The following is a 15,400-nucleotide window of genomic DNA, read 5'->3' on the forward strand; positions in this document are numbered from 1 at the left end:
GGTCACCTGGACTCTATACACACTATACCTCATTTTGATGTTGTATATATAGAGCCAGTTTCCTACAACATGACTGCACAGAGCGCCAGTGCATGGAGAGACCAGAACTGTGCCATTTCATTGTGGATATGGTGCAGTTCTGCTCTCTCCAGTTCATGCAACTCAGGGCAGCAACTTTGCTTGCTGCCCTTAGTAGCATGACATTTAAGTAAATCTGGGCTATGGCAGGTCTCTACATGCATCTCGACTACCTGCCTTGGACCTGGGAAACAGGGCAGGCAGGGAGTGCCAGTGAACTTACCCTTCTTTGTACTCCTACTGTTACATGTAACTTTTAAAGTTTAATTACTTAACCTGCCTTAGTTGGATGACTTATGATCAATATTATAAAGGTAATATTTTTTATGCAATGATTTAATCCTGTAAATGTCAAGAAGATTGTATGTTAAAGTTAAGCTCTGTTGCTAGGGCTCAGTGCATTTTAACAGGCATGGCCGTTACAGGTAAGAACGGTGTGGCAGTGGGGTGGGGCGTGGTGGGGAAGTCGACAGATAATGGAATAGGGAAAATTAAATTTTAAAAAAATAAAACCACTGAACTTGCACATGCTGCATCGCCGACTCAGAGATGCGGTGAGCGCAAGGTAAGTGTTTTTATTTATTTATTTTTTACATTTTCCCTATCTCGTTGTCTGTCGACTCATCCCCCCCCCTCCCCCACAGCTTTCACCTGTGCCGGCCACATCTGCATTTTAAAGATCATAATCCCAACTGCAGTTCGTGTAACAGAAGGTGTGTTATATGCTGTATTTAATGTCTTTGCTATCAAGGTGGTTGATCACACACTTCAGACTTGCGTGTGTACACACAAAGCTGCCAGTGGACCCCACGCTATGGGCCAGATTTACTAACACTTTGCTCTGTGTTTGCATTACAAAAGTAACGCAAACCCAGCGCAAAGTTGTGTGGTGGGATTTACTTTACAACACAAATCATGATTTGCATTGGAAAGTTTCTTAAAGTAACTCAAAGCAGTGATATGTGCATGGCATTCCCATGCAACCACCCATGGGTTTTGAGAATTCCCATTCAAGCACTCATGGGCTTTGATGTGCATGCCTATCTAATAACATTAGTAGACAAAGATTCGCACCAAAATATGACACCTCCCCGAATCAGGAATTATAAACCTCTCCACATTTTTACAACTTTGCATGTGTATTGCACACATACAAAGTGGGAAAAGTATTAAAGCATAGTTCTTATACTTTCCAGTACAAAACCTATGCTTGAAAGAATGCACACACCTTTGCAATATCATGCAAGGGTGTGTGCACTGGCACAAGGCAGCCTAAAGTGTACCAGTGCTGGGAGAGGAAAATAGCATCATATTTTAGTAGATATGGCACTGTTGTGCTCTCTCCCTTACATGCAACCTAGCGCAGCAACTTTGGTTGATACTTTGCATGAAATGTTCAATCAATCATTCACAGGCTTGTAAAGTGTTACCACTCACCTGTAAGGGTCTCAAGGCGCTGAATGTTAGTAAATTTTCCCCCATGTGTATCACAGTGACAGTCAGTCCTGACTTTTTATCCAACAGAACTTTACAATTTGAGACTTTCCGTTTTTTCTTTTTGGTCCTCATTCACCTCAGGCTTATACCCCCAAAATGCTGTCTTTTTACCACCCTCATTTTGTAGGGTTACCACACCAGAGCAGAAAATGTTCCTTGTTCTCCGGTATGCCCTGGTTTTTACACCAGGGAACTATGTATTAAAGCAACTTTGGGTGTAATCATAGGACAGTCTTTATGTCAGAACTTGTTTCACCCATTGCTTCATACTTTTGTACATGCCATTACCCTCCAACCAGCTCACTAGTGGTAGCCAAAATGTATACCTTCTTACAGACAAGTCAGTAGCATCCATTTTTAAGTTATATGTAATTGAGCTAAGCCATTCAACATATGTTGGAGGGAAAACACTCACCCACTTTCTACAGATTTCCCTTCGGTCCGGAAGGATCAAATAAAATAGCAGTTTCATTCCATCTTTACTCAGCTTCACCTCGCCTTCAAAGGTTCCAAAAACAACCAAAGGGAGGCACATCTTAATGTTAATGCAGAGAATGCTACTCAAGGCCTCACCCACACTTTCCGAGAAGCTGTGAATCCTGGGGCATTACACAAACAAATGAACATTGTTTGCCTTTTTTAGCCCACATTTTGTGCAATTTGTCGCACCTCCTTTTCCCATCTTCGATATTATATATGGGGTCAAGTATGCTCTGTGGAGGGAAAAGAGATGGTTCCTTCTTAAACTAGCGGGTTTGGCAGTACCGTAGAGTAAGTTCATAGATACTTGCCATAAATCTTTTAATTGCGTCTCCGGCAAGCATCCTTCCAAAAGTTCCTCCGGCAGTGTAAACTCTCCATCCGCCAGATCCAACAATAACCAGTACCATCTAGAAACTTCCTTTCTCTTTAGCCTTCCATGGATTAAAGTTTCTTCCAGTTCATTGGAGCCACCTATCTCCACCACTGAGCTCTGAGACCAACTTTTGAGTTGTAAATACTTACATTTGGATATATCCTCATCTGCCATCACACACGGCTCATCCCAAGATAAAATCTTTCCGTCCTGAATCAGTTGACCCCACTTCTGGATACCCGGCCTTTTTCTGGGAAGTGACAATTTATCCATTACACATTCTGGAGAGCCCAGATAGTCCCAGATAGGAGCAAAGTTGCCATAATAGGTGAGTCTGGTTACCTTCCTAATATGATACCATAGTTTGGCCATTGCTTCAAGTAACTTTAGTCTCACTTTCCGGTAAAACTTAGAGTCACTGAATTTGTAAAGGAAGTGGAATTCCCCACTCCTAATATCTTTTAGCATGGCCCTGCATAAGATTCCTATCTCGGAACTATCTGGGCTATTTAGCAGCATTATCCCATTCTTTAGTTGAAAAGCCCATTATACGTTTGAAAGTATGGAAGCGTCAAAACCCCCTTATCTCTTCTTCTCCAAAGCTTCTTTCAAGCTACACATGCACCTTTTGAGGCCCAAATAAAACTGTTAATCTTACCCTGTGACTTATCAAACCACTTCTTCTTAAAACTCAGATGGATTGTGCTAAATAGGAATGTGAGTTTGGGCAGGATACAAGTTATCTCTTCCAAAAATGGTAAGCAGTAGGTGGGCCCAACCCTTCTTCATTTTACACGCCTCTGTAATTACTTTTATAAAATTGACTTCTGGGAGCTTCTTAATGTCATGTGTGATTTTAGGCCTAAATATTTAATTTCATCCCCCATTGATGCTTGTGTCTTCTATAGCTAATATGGGTACAGAAGGCAAAGGTATAGTAGCCCCTATAAAAATATTGTCTTGGAAAATAAATGGCCTACGAGTAAAAAGGAGTCAAGCAAGACTGCTTCAGTATTTGAGAGACTATCCTGCACATATCATTATCGTGCAAGAAACCCACCTGAGAAAGGAAGAGTGCATGGACTTGTTCCACTCCAGGAAATTGATTCAGCAGGTGGTTTGTACTATCCAGAATGTTAGTACTAAGGGGGTGGCAATTCTGATTAAAAAAACATCTGAACGCTTTTATTAAAGAAAGCATCTCTGATAAGGTGGGCAGATGGGCCATTGCTAACTTGACAAATTATGACCAAAATGACACCTTAGTGGGCTACTATGGCCCAACGTGGATATTACAGAGCCCCTTAGGGAAAGTTCTCAAATTTGCTGAACTTTACTTCCCCCGTTATAATGGAGGAAGATATTAATGTAGCCTTGAATAATGTACTGGCTAGGACATCAAGAAATAGACCGATTGCTTCCCCAAAGTTGTTGCCGTTAATCAAAAGCATGAAGAGGCAGATGGGGCTTTGTGATATTTGGAGGGAGAGGGCTGGGCTTAGACGGGCTATACTTTTAACAATAAAAAGTATGGCCACCAATCCAGTATCATTTTTTTTCCTAATAGATCAGAGTCTAAGGGAACATATTAAAAACATTAAGCATGTGGTGGCTCATATGTCAGACCATTCTGCAGTTCTACTTGAGTTGAAACCAGCCTCAAGGGCGGAATTATGGAGGTAGATTCTAGATTGGACTATACTGCTAGATAAGGAAGCTGTCAATGTGCTTCGCTTAGAGACAGAAGAATTCTTCCAAATTGAAGCAGGGTCTAGTTTTACCGTATAGTGCCCCAGGCCCATTCTGTCCACATCTGAAGCATAAGAGTCTCAATTGTACCTGCTAATCCACACATGTATCTTTCCTATGACCTCTTCGTGTACATCTTTCTGAACATCAAGATGTAGCAATAAGAGGATGCGTCTGTCATTTAGAAGAACAACATTGGCTAAGAGTAAGGAGTGGGGGGCCAACTGGGACTTTCCACAGCTTTAGAAATTACAAGTGACCTCAAACCTTTTGTATTCTTCTGCTTTCTTTAAAAGTTTCCGAGAAGTGGCGCAAATCATTTTTGATAAATGTTCAATTTCATTATGATTTACGGTCAAACATCAAGTGACCTTTTGGTAAACTTTGTAATATAGTGTCACTTCTGTGCTCCTAATATTTCCAAGAAGTGACCAAAGTGTGTCATGTTCTGTGGTCAAAGCACCTGCTAATGTCGTGATTCTGTGGTCAATAGTTCTTCATTAAAAAAGTATAAAAGAACTGCCCTCAGTCCATTCGACGGACTACCTCTCACAAATGAACCCTTGGGTCATGACGTGTGTGTCTGCCCCCTCAGCCATCTTCTCTAGCATATTTGGCTGAGGCTATAATGTTTATTATATTTTGAAATTTTCAGTCTCTCATCCCCTCCCTTTCCTTGCATTGACGTAATCTTAAAACTTATAAGATTGCATGGGTCAGCTTATTATCTGAGATGTGTCTCTTTGACACTTATTATCTACTAAGATTGCACAAAGTTATTTGTTGATTGAGAATGTGTTTTTGACATTTATAGTTTAAACTTTTTCTTCGAATAAAGTGCCACTCTGACTCAGTGCCTGCATTTCACACGTGTCTTATTATTATAGATAAAGCGGTACAAAAGGGGGTGGTGATGGACGGAGCATCAGAACCAATCAAACACTCACACCCAGTCAACAGATCTGGGTTTGATCCATCACCGTTCTTTAGCCCACTCTGCCACCCCAGTTCAGACATGGCCATATGCAAATCAGTCTGACCCTGTGCCTCACTTTGCCACTGGATTCAAGCAAGCCTGGCTGAAGACGGCTGAAATGCCAGAAACCATCACTAGGAAGCTTGTTTCCGGTCCAGGAAAGGCATGGCTTGGCAGTTCGGGCTGGACTGTTCCCATGAGGCACAGGGTCAGACTGATTTGCATATGGCTATGTCTGAACTGGGGTGGCAGAGTGGGCTAAATAACGGTGATGGATCAAACCCAGATCTGTTGACTGGGTGTGAGTGTTTGATTGGTTCTGATGCTCTGTCCATCACCACCCCCTTTTGTACCGCCTTGTTCGCCAAAAGTTGGCAGGGTATGCTCAGACGTGAGTCCCTTGCTCACTTTGCCACTGGATTCAAGCAAGCCTGGCAGAAGATGGCTGAAATGCCAGAAACCGGTCCTAGGAAGCTTGTTTCCAGCCCAGGGAAGGCATGGCTTGGCAGTTCGGGCTGGACTGTTCCCATGAGGCACAGGGTCAGACTGATTTGCATATGGCCATGTCTGAACTGGGGTTGCAGAGTGGGCTAAAGAACGGTGATGGATCAAACCCAGATCTGTTGACAGGGTGTGAGTGTTTGATTGGTTCTGATGCTCTGTCCATCACCACCCCCTTTTGTACCGCTTTGTTCGCCATAAGTTGGCTGGGTATGCTCAGACGTGAGTCCCTTGCTCACTTTGCCACTGGATTCAAGCAAGCCTGGCTGAAGACGGCTGAAATGCCAGAAACCGGTCCTAGGAAGCTTGTTTCCAGTCCAGGGAAGGCATGGCTTGGCAGTTCGGGCTGGACTGTTCCCATGAGGCACAGGGTCAGACTGATTTGCATATGGCCATGTCTGAACTGGGGTGGCAGAGTGGGCTAAAGAACGGTGATGGATCAAACCCAGATCTGTTGACTGGGTGTGAGTGTTTGATTTGTTCTGATGCTCTATCCATCACCACCCCCTTTTGTACCGCCTTGTTCGCCATAAGTTGGCAGGGTATGCTCAGACGTGAGTCCCTTGCTCACTTTGCCACTGGATTCAAGCAAGCCTGGCTGAAGACGGCTGAAATGCCAGAAACCGGTCCTAGGAAGCTTGTTTCCAGTCCAGGGAAGGCATGGCTTGGCAGTTCGGGCTGGACTGTTCCCATGAGGCACAGGGTCAGACTGATTTGCATATGGCCATGTCTGAACTGGGGTGGCAGAGTGGGCTAAAGAACGGTGATGGATCAAACCCAGATCTGTTGACTGGGTGCGAGTGTTTGATTGGTTCTGATGCTCTGTCCATCACCACCCCCTTTTGTACCGCTTTGTTCGCCATAAGTTGGCTGGGTATGCTCAGACGTGAGTCCCTTGCTCACTTTGCCACTGGATTCAAGCAAGCCTGGCTGAAGACGGCTGAAATGCCAGAAACCGGTCCTAGGAAGCTTGTTTCCAGTCCAGGGAAGGCATGGCTTGGCAGTTCGGGCTGGACTGTTCCCATGAGGCACAGGGTCAGACTGATTTGCATATGGCCATGTCTGAACTGGGGTGGCAGAGTGGGCTAAAGAACGGTGATGGATCAAACCCAGATCTGTTGACTGGGTGTGAGTGTTTGATTGGTTCTGATGCTCTGTCCATCACCACCCCCTTTTGTACCGCCTTGTTCGCCATAAGTTGGCAGGGTATGCTCAGACGTGAGTCCCTTGCTCACTTTGCCACTGGATTCAAGCAAGCCTGGCTGAAGACGGCTGAAATGCCAGAAACCGGTCCTAGGAAGCTTGTTTCCAGTCCAGGGAAGGCATGGCTTGGCAGTTCGGGCTGGACTGTTCCCATGAGGCACAGGGTCAGACTGATTTGCATATGGCCATGTCTGAACTGGGGTGGCAGAGTGGGCTAAAGAACGGTGATGGATCAAACCCAGATCTGTTGACTGGGTGTGAGTGTTTGATTGGTTCTGATGCTCTGTCCATCACCACCCCCTTTTGTACCGCCTTGTTTGCCATAAGTTGGCAGGGTATGCTCAGACATGAGTCCCTTGCTCACTTTGCCACTGGGTTCAAGCAAGCCTGGCAGAAGACTGCTGAAATGCCAGAAACCGGTCCTAGGAAGCTTGTTTCCAGTCCAGGGAAGGCATGGCTTGGCAGTTCGGGCTGGACTGTTCCCATGAGGCACAGGGTCAGACTGATTTGCATATAGCCATGTCTGAACTGGGGTGGCAGAGTGGGCTAAAGAACGGTGATGGATCAAACCCAGATCTGTTGACTGGGTGTGAGTGTTTGATTGGTTCTGATGCTCTGTCCATCACCACCCCCTTTTGTACCGCCTTGTTCGCCAAAAGGTGGCAGGGTATGCTCAGACGTGAGTCCCTTGCTCACTTTGCCACTGGATTCAAGCAAGCCTGGCAGAAGATGGCTGAAATGCCAGAAACCGGTCCTAGGAAGCTTGTTTCCAGCCCAGGGAAGGCATGGCTTGACAGTTCGGGCTGGACTGTTCCCATGAGGCACAGGGTCAGACTGATTTGTATATGGCCATGTCTGAACTGGGGTGGCAGAGGGGGCTAAAGAACGGTAATGGATCAAACCCAGATCTGTTGACTGGGTGTGAGTGTTTGATTGGTTCTGATGCTCTGTCCATCACCACCCCCTTTTGTACCGCCTTGTTCGCCATAAGTTGGCAGGGTATGCTCAGACGTGAGTCCCTTGCTCACTTTGCCACTGGATTCAAGCAAGCCTGCCTGAAGACGGCTGAAATGCCAGAAACCGGTCCTAGGAAGCTTGTCTCCAGCCCAGGGAAGGCATGGCTTGGCAGTTTGGGCTGGACTGTTCCCATGAGGCACAGGGTCAGACTGATTTGCATATGGCCATGTCTGAACTGGGGTGGCAGAGTGGGCTAAAGAACGGTAATGGATCAAACCCAGATCTGTTGACTGGGTGTGAGTGTTTGATTGGTTCTGATGCTCTGTCCATCACCACCCCCTTTTGTACCGCCTTGTTCGCCATAAGTTGGCAGGGTATGCTCAGACGTGAGTCCCTTGCTCACTTTGCCATTGGATTCAAGCAAGCCTGGCTGAAGATGGCTGAAATGCCAGAAACCGGTCCTAGGAAGCTTGTTTCCAGTCCAGGGAAGGCATGGCTTGGCAGTTCGGGCTGGACTGTTCCCATGAGGCACAGGGTCAGACTGATTTGCATATGGCCATGTCTGAACTGGGGTGGAAGAGTGGGCTAAAGAACGGTGATGGATCAAACCCAGATCTGTTGACTGGGTGTGAGTGTTTGATTGGTTCTGATGCTCTGTCCATCACCACCCCCTTTTGTACCGCTTTGTTCGCCATAAGTTGGCTGGGTATGCTCAGATGTGAGTCCCTTGCTCACTTTGCCACTGGATTCAAGCAAGCCTGGCTGAAGACGGCTGAAATGCCAGAAACCGGTCCTAGGAAGCTTGTTTCCAGTCCAGGGAAGGCATGGCTTGGCAGTTCGGGCTGGACTGTTCCCATGAGGCACAGGGTCAGACTGATTTGCATATGGCCATGTCTGAACTGGGGTGGCAGAGTGGGCTAAAGAACGGTGATGGATCAAACCCAGATATGTTGACTGGGTGTGAGTGTTTGATTGGTTCTGATGCTCTGTCCATCACCACCCCCTTTTGTACCACCTTGTTCGCCATAAGTTGGCAGGGTATGCTCAGACGTGAGTCCCTTGCTCACTTTGCCACTGGATTCAAGCAAGCCTGGCTGAAGACGGCTGAAATGCCAGAAACCGGTCCTAGGAAGCTTGTTTCCAGTCCAGGGAAGGCATGGCTTGGCAGTTCGGGCTGGACTGTTCCCATGAGGCACAGGGTCAGACTGATTTGCATATGGCCATGTCTGAACTGGGGTGGCAGTGGGCTAAAGAACGGTGATGGATCAAACCCAGATCTGTTGACTGGGTGTGAGTGTTTGATTGGTTCTGATGCTCTGTCCATCACCACCCCCATTTGTACCGCCTTGTTCGCCATAAGTTGGCATGGTATGCTCAGACGGAAGTCCCTTGCTCACTTTGCCACTGGATTCAAGCAAGCCTGGCTGAAGACGGCTGAAATGCCAGAAACCGGTCCTAGGAAGCTTGTTTCCAGTCCAGGGAAGGCATGGCTTGGCAGTTCGGGCTGGAAAGTTCCCATGAGGCACAGGGTCAGACTGATTTGCATATGGCCATGTCTGAACTGGGGTGGCAGTGGGCTAAAGAACGGTGATGGATCAAACCCAGATCTGTTGACTGGGTGTGAGTGTTTGATTGGTTCTGATGCTCTGTCCATCACCACCCCCTTTTGTACCGCCTTGTTCGCCATAAGTTGGCAGGGTATGCTCAGACGGGAGTCTCTTGCTCACTTTGCCACTGGATTCAAGCAAGCCTGGCTGAAGACGGCTGAAATGCCAGAAACCGGTCCTAGGAAGCTTGTTTCCAGTCCAGGGAAGGCATGGCTTGGCAGTTCGGGCTGGACAGTTCCCATGAGGCACAGGGTCAGACTGATTTGCATATGGCCATGTCTGAACTGGGGTGGCAGAGTGGGCTAAAGAACGGTGATGGATCAAACCCAGATCTGTTGACTGGGTGTGAGTGTTTGATTGGTTCTGATGCTCCGTCCATCACCACCCCCTTTTGTACCGCTTTATTATTATAGATAGCACATTTATAGGGTAAAAAGATCACCCTGCAACAAAATAAATGTAGGTTCAGCCACGTTGGCTATGGTGTGGGACACTTTTAAGGCATTCTTGAGGGTGGGAGTGTTCAAGATGGTGCCTTAATAGACGCACTTTCATGGAGCTCCACTGCCCGTTTTGATAAAATAGCAGTTGCAGCGCGCTCCGGGCCTTTATCGGATCACATTAGCTAGGGGAGACGAGTGTCGAACGGGGAGCAGCATCCCTGGGCATTTGCGAGCTGTGGCGGCACCCATTGGAGAGATCCCTGGCCTGTGGGGGACTCGCACCGCTGTTCCCAAATTGGCAACCACGTTGGGCCATGCATGTAACGGCCCCGGTGGGCTAAACTGAAAGGAACCCGCCTTGTCGCTATGGTCATTGGCTCCTAGAACAAAGCTGGTAAGCCCTGCGACCATTATTAAATGTGCTGAGTTACAAGAGGGAGGCGGGGAATGCAGGCACTGTCCCAAGGCTCAACCTAGACCTGGCGAGCGAAGACAGAATTGGAGGAACAGAGGGGCGCTGCCACGGACTCTTCCACTTCCTTCACACCTAGCACTGCCAGGCCCACGTAGACCCGAAGCGATCAGACTGAGGGCCATGACCCACTTCTGGGTAACGTGTGGGCCTGAGGCATAGGAGGCGCGTTTAAGCGAGACCCTTGAGTGGATCCTGCACAATCTGCTGCATGCCCAGGGTGGAGCCAGGCCTAGTAGGTCCAAGAAATGAGCGTGCCAAAGAATATTTACGCAAGCCGAATGAAGCCAATGTAGTGAGGCCCAAAGAAAGAAGCGCCGCCACACCCGGAGGAACTTTTGCATGCACATCTGAGGCCCTGGTGCAGCGGTATCGGCAGCGCCCTCCAATACAAGCCTCAAAAGGAGTGCCTACTGCATTGAGGACCTAGGTAGCCTTCCGATCCCCACGGACATAATAGACTGCGTAGTGGTGAGTGGCACACACCGTTGAGTAGGAGCTGCATTGGGAGGCACACGGGGCCCATCCCCAATAATAGAAAGAAGGCTACGTTCGCATCCACAGCCAGAGCAATGACTCCTCCTGTCATAGGACTCACACAGGTTGCAGGCATGGCCACCCACTGCAATAAAAAGGAAACAACATCAAAGGACATGCTTAGTAACCCTCGCACAAAAAAACCCTGATTAGTCTCGGGATGTTTCACCTGCAACCACTCCGCACGAGGCAGTGACCACTACAGTTCCATCTGACGAGGGAGAGCTAGTCACCCGCGCTTTCCTGGAGACGTTATTTGGCGCCCTGAGAAACAACATTGCGGCACTCAAACAGGACATGTCGGCAGATGTCAAATACATTAAGAGAGAGCTGGGAGACTTGGGCCAAAGGATAGTCACGCTGGAACAAACCAATGACTCATGGGACGAGGAACACGATGAACATCGACATGAACTACTGGAACTGCGGGATAAAAAATGAGGAACTGTGATACCAGCTGGAGGACCTTGAAAATATATCACAACGCTCCAACATTAGAATTAAAGGTGCTCCACTGCAGGCAAGGCAGACTCCGGGCGACTGGAGGACTACGTCACCCGCCTGTTCAGACAGGTGCTCCGGAACTGAAGGACTAGACATCGTGCTAGATTGAAGCCACAGGACGCATTGACCCGCTCATTCACCAGCCCTGCCGCAAGATATCCTGACCTACTTACACTACTACTGATAGAAAGAAATAATCATGGCAGCCGTCTGAGATCAGAATGCCATCACCATTGAAGGCTCGAAGGTGTGGCTGTACATGATTTGTCCCCCACAACGCTGCAGCGTCACAGGGCCCTTCGACCCGCCACAGCATTTCTACAGGAGAAGGGAATTCGGTATAAGTGGGGACACCCCTTCTGGCTCATCAAAGAAACTCACTTTGTTCACATTCGGGGGAAGTGCATTGTCCTGTGGCTTTGAGACCCCCCATGGAGACGAAACCGGGCAACCCAACCGTGTAGTCCATCGCGTGCCTCGGCCAGGCCGACAGAATCAAAGCAATCAGCTTTACTGCGCCAATTAAAGGGTCAAAACAGCACATCGAAGCCAGATAATGACTAAATGTCATACATCCATATACTTGCAGCGGCGGAGCTACGGACCCGCCTCATGAGGATGACTCGGTGTCGACGACATGGACCACTTTCACACGGTTCTTGTGTTCCCAGGAGAGGCAACATTCTATTTGTAGCTCTTTATTTTTTTCCCCAGTTTGTTTTGCTCAATGACTTCTACGCAGAGACACACAATTCAGGTGATCCAGGTTATATGGACATGCTGGCAAGTTGGTACGACTATTTGCTTAGCCCCGAGGCCAGGGGCGTAAGAACTCCTCTCACTCATGATTAAAGTAATTAGCTTAAATGTACATGGCCTTAACTCCTCGGTGAAGCGTCTGGTGCTTCTCTCCCTGCTTAAAGACCCTAAATGTGGTGTTTGCCTTATCCAGGAAAACCACCTCCTTAAGGCAGATTGGAAACGTCTAAGGTCCCGGTGGTTTGATTGCCAATATTTCTCCTAAGGATGGAAAAAGGGGCAGGAGTGGCGGTTCTACTAGCCGCACACTTCCCAGGCCGCATCATCCAGACACACGCAGAGATACCGGGGAGGCTACTAGCTCTACATATTGGAATCAACACTTATATATTTACAATAGCTAATATCTACTCCCCAAATGATCATCAAGAGGCCTTCCTCCTGGACGCTACGGGCCAGGTGATGACCACCCCTGACACTCTCCTGGGGGGGAGGGGGGGACTTTAACCTGGTTCTGGACACACTCCTAGACAGGTCCGCACATTGAACCAGACTGACAGGGGCATTCACAGCTGTGGGCCTCCAATGGCTGAAGGACATGGGGATAGTAGACATTTGAAGCCTGGGTCACCAGACAGCGAAGGATCACACATTTTACTCGTCAGCTCACCAAGCAAAAGCCAGGATAGACCTTTTCCTTACCTCCCCTTGCTTCACAGTGGCTGCCAGGGCGGTAAATATAGGCATTGCTGCTCTTTCTGACAACGCACCCATCTCCATCACACTTTGGGTGCCAGATAATGAACCCCCAGCTCGCAACTGGCACCTCAACCGTAGGTTATTGGCATACGAACCAACCATCACTGAAATTACTGACACCATCTGCCCCTTCCTTGAGTCCAACGACACACCAGACGTCTCTATTGACCTACTGTGGGACACACTGAAAGTCATAGTGCGAGGGAAACTCATAGCCATTGCTGCTAAACTGAATAAAGATAGGAAGGACAAATAACACCAACTGGAAGGACAGGTAAAAGACTTAGATGAGGCCCACAAACCATAAGGTTCCTATAAGGTGCGGCGCCAACTCACGTCACCCGTAAAGAGCTCAAAGCTCTAGACATTGACAAAGCAGAGTATGCTCTCCAGCGTACCAAACAAAAATACTATGCTGGGGGAAATTCGGTGGGACACATGTTGGCGCACCATCTCCGAGCCCAGATACTCAAGCAGAGAATTACTGAGATTAGACATTCTCAGGCGGTCAGGGTGTATCAGGACACACAATTTATACAAGAATATGAGCACTTCTACTCAACACTTTACACTACAGAGACACTAGCCCTGGAGGACACTGAAACACTTCTAGCCCAGGTCCGCACGGAGTCCATACCCGCTGAAGATGCCTCCCAGTTACATAGGGACAACCATCCAGACGAAGTAATCAAGGCGATAACGCGCCTGCAGGCGGGTAAAGCACCAGGCTAAGATGGCTACATGTCTGGTTTCAATTAAATGTTTGTGGCTGTCTTGGTTTCCACACTGGCCTGCCTTTATAACTCTTACAGACATCATGAGAGAAGCAGTTATCATGGTTCTCCCTAAACCCCAGAAGGACCCAGCATTTTGCTTGTCCTATCATCTCATTTCACTACTGAGCGTAGACACAAAATATTTCACCAGCATATTGGCAGCCCGTCTTGCTCTTTGCATGCAAGGCTTAGTCGATCCTGACCAGGCCGGGTTTATTCCTGAAAGAGGCTGTGGTGACAACAGCAAACGCCTCTGTCACTTTATAGATAAAATCCATTGCTCTCACACCACCACGCTTCTACTATCAGTTGATGCCGAGAAGGCTTTTGACCATGTGCATGGGCCGTATCTCCAGTTAGTACCAGATTGAGGCGCTGGGTATGGTGCAGCTACATGAATCCCACAGCTAAGGTCAGGGGAAAAAGACGGCTGTCGCAATCCTTTAATGTAGAGCGCAGCACCCAAAAGGGCTGCCCCTTGTTGCCGCTCCTCTTTGCTCTGTAAATGGAGTCATTTGCAGAGAGAGTGCATAGACACCCCCATATAGCGGGAATTCCTCTGGGAGGAAGGGAGCATAAATTAGCCTTATATGCAGATGATGTTATTATAGCGGTTATGCAACCCTCCACGTCCCTTCCCCCACTGATTTAAGAACTGAAGGCCTTTGGGAAAGCCTCAGGTTCTAAGGTTAACCTTCAAAAATCGCAGGCTCTTAGTCTCACCCTCTCTCAGGCTGACCAATCCCAGCAGAAATGACTATTTCCCTTCAATTGGGCCTCTCAAGGGGTCACTTATTTGGGCATACAAATACACCCTTCCTTAGAACGCACAGTGAAACGCAATTACGCAACACTGCTCTCCACAGCTAGATCGGATTTGCATGCTTGGCTGGGAAACTCTCTCTCTTGGCATGGAAGACTGTCCGCTGTCAAAATGACCTTACTGCCAAAGATATTATACGTCATAAAGACACTGCCACTACAACCCCTGCCCCAGGTCATTAACAAGCTGCAACACCTAATCGAAGACTACATCTGGGCGGGTAAAAAAGCATGCATGGCCTACAAACAGGCATACTTGGCTATGGCAGGCAGGGTCTTGGGAGTTCCCTATTTGATACGTTACTATCAGGCAGCTCAACCCCGTTACCTAGTAGAGTGGTCCCGACCTAGCACGGAGAAGCACTGGTGTTTTATACATCAGGCAATTGCAGGAATCCACATTTGGAAAATACTGTGGTTGCTCAAATCACACCGACCACCAGGGGTCTACATCTCCCCCATAGTTAGGGCAACAGTGGGCACATGGGACAGGGTACAACTGAAGCGGAAACTCTCTACCCGCATTGCACCACAGGCGCTGATTATGGGGAATCCTGACTATCCCCCGGCTTTTTAATGGACAGCACTGGCTGGACGCCAACTGTAAGAGAATAGGGGATCTATTTGACCTGGATAGCCTAACTTACTTTGCTGAAGTTCAGGCTAAATATGACATTCCTTCCACCGCCCATTGGCAGTATGTCGCAATTAGACACTGGGTTGCACAGCCACCCATGCAAGCCGACCCCACACTTCTTTTGAGAAGTGGATCCTAACCTGTGACACCCCTCTCTGACATATATTCTTTCCTTAATGCCCTGACACCCAGCACCAAGTCTATGGCACAGCGATGCTGGGAATTAGAATCTGAGCGCGCCTACACTCCTAAGGAATGGCCAGACAT

This window comes from Triturus cristatus, chromosome 7 (assembly GCF_964204655.1).
Source record: "Triturus cristatus chromosome 7, aTriCri1.1, whole genome shotgun sequence".
Taxonomy (NCBI): domain Eukaryota; kingdom Metazoa; phylum Chordata; class Amphibia; order Caudata; family Salamandridae; genus Triturus; species Triturus cristatus.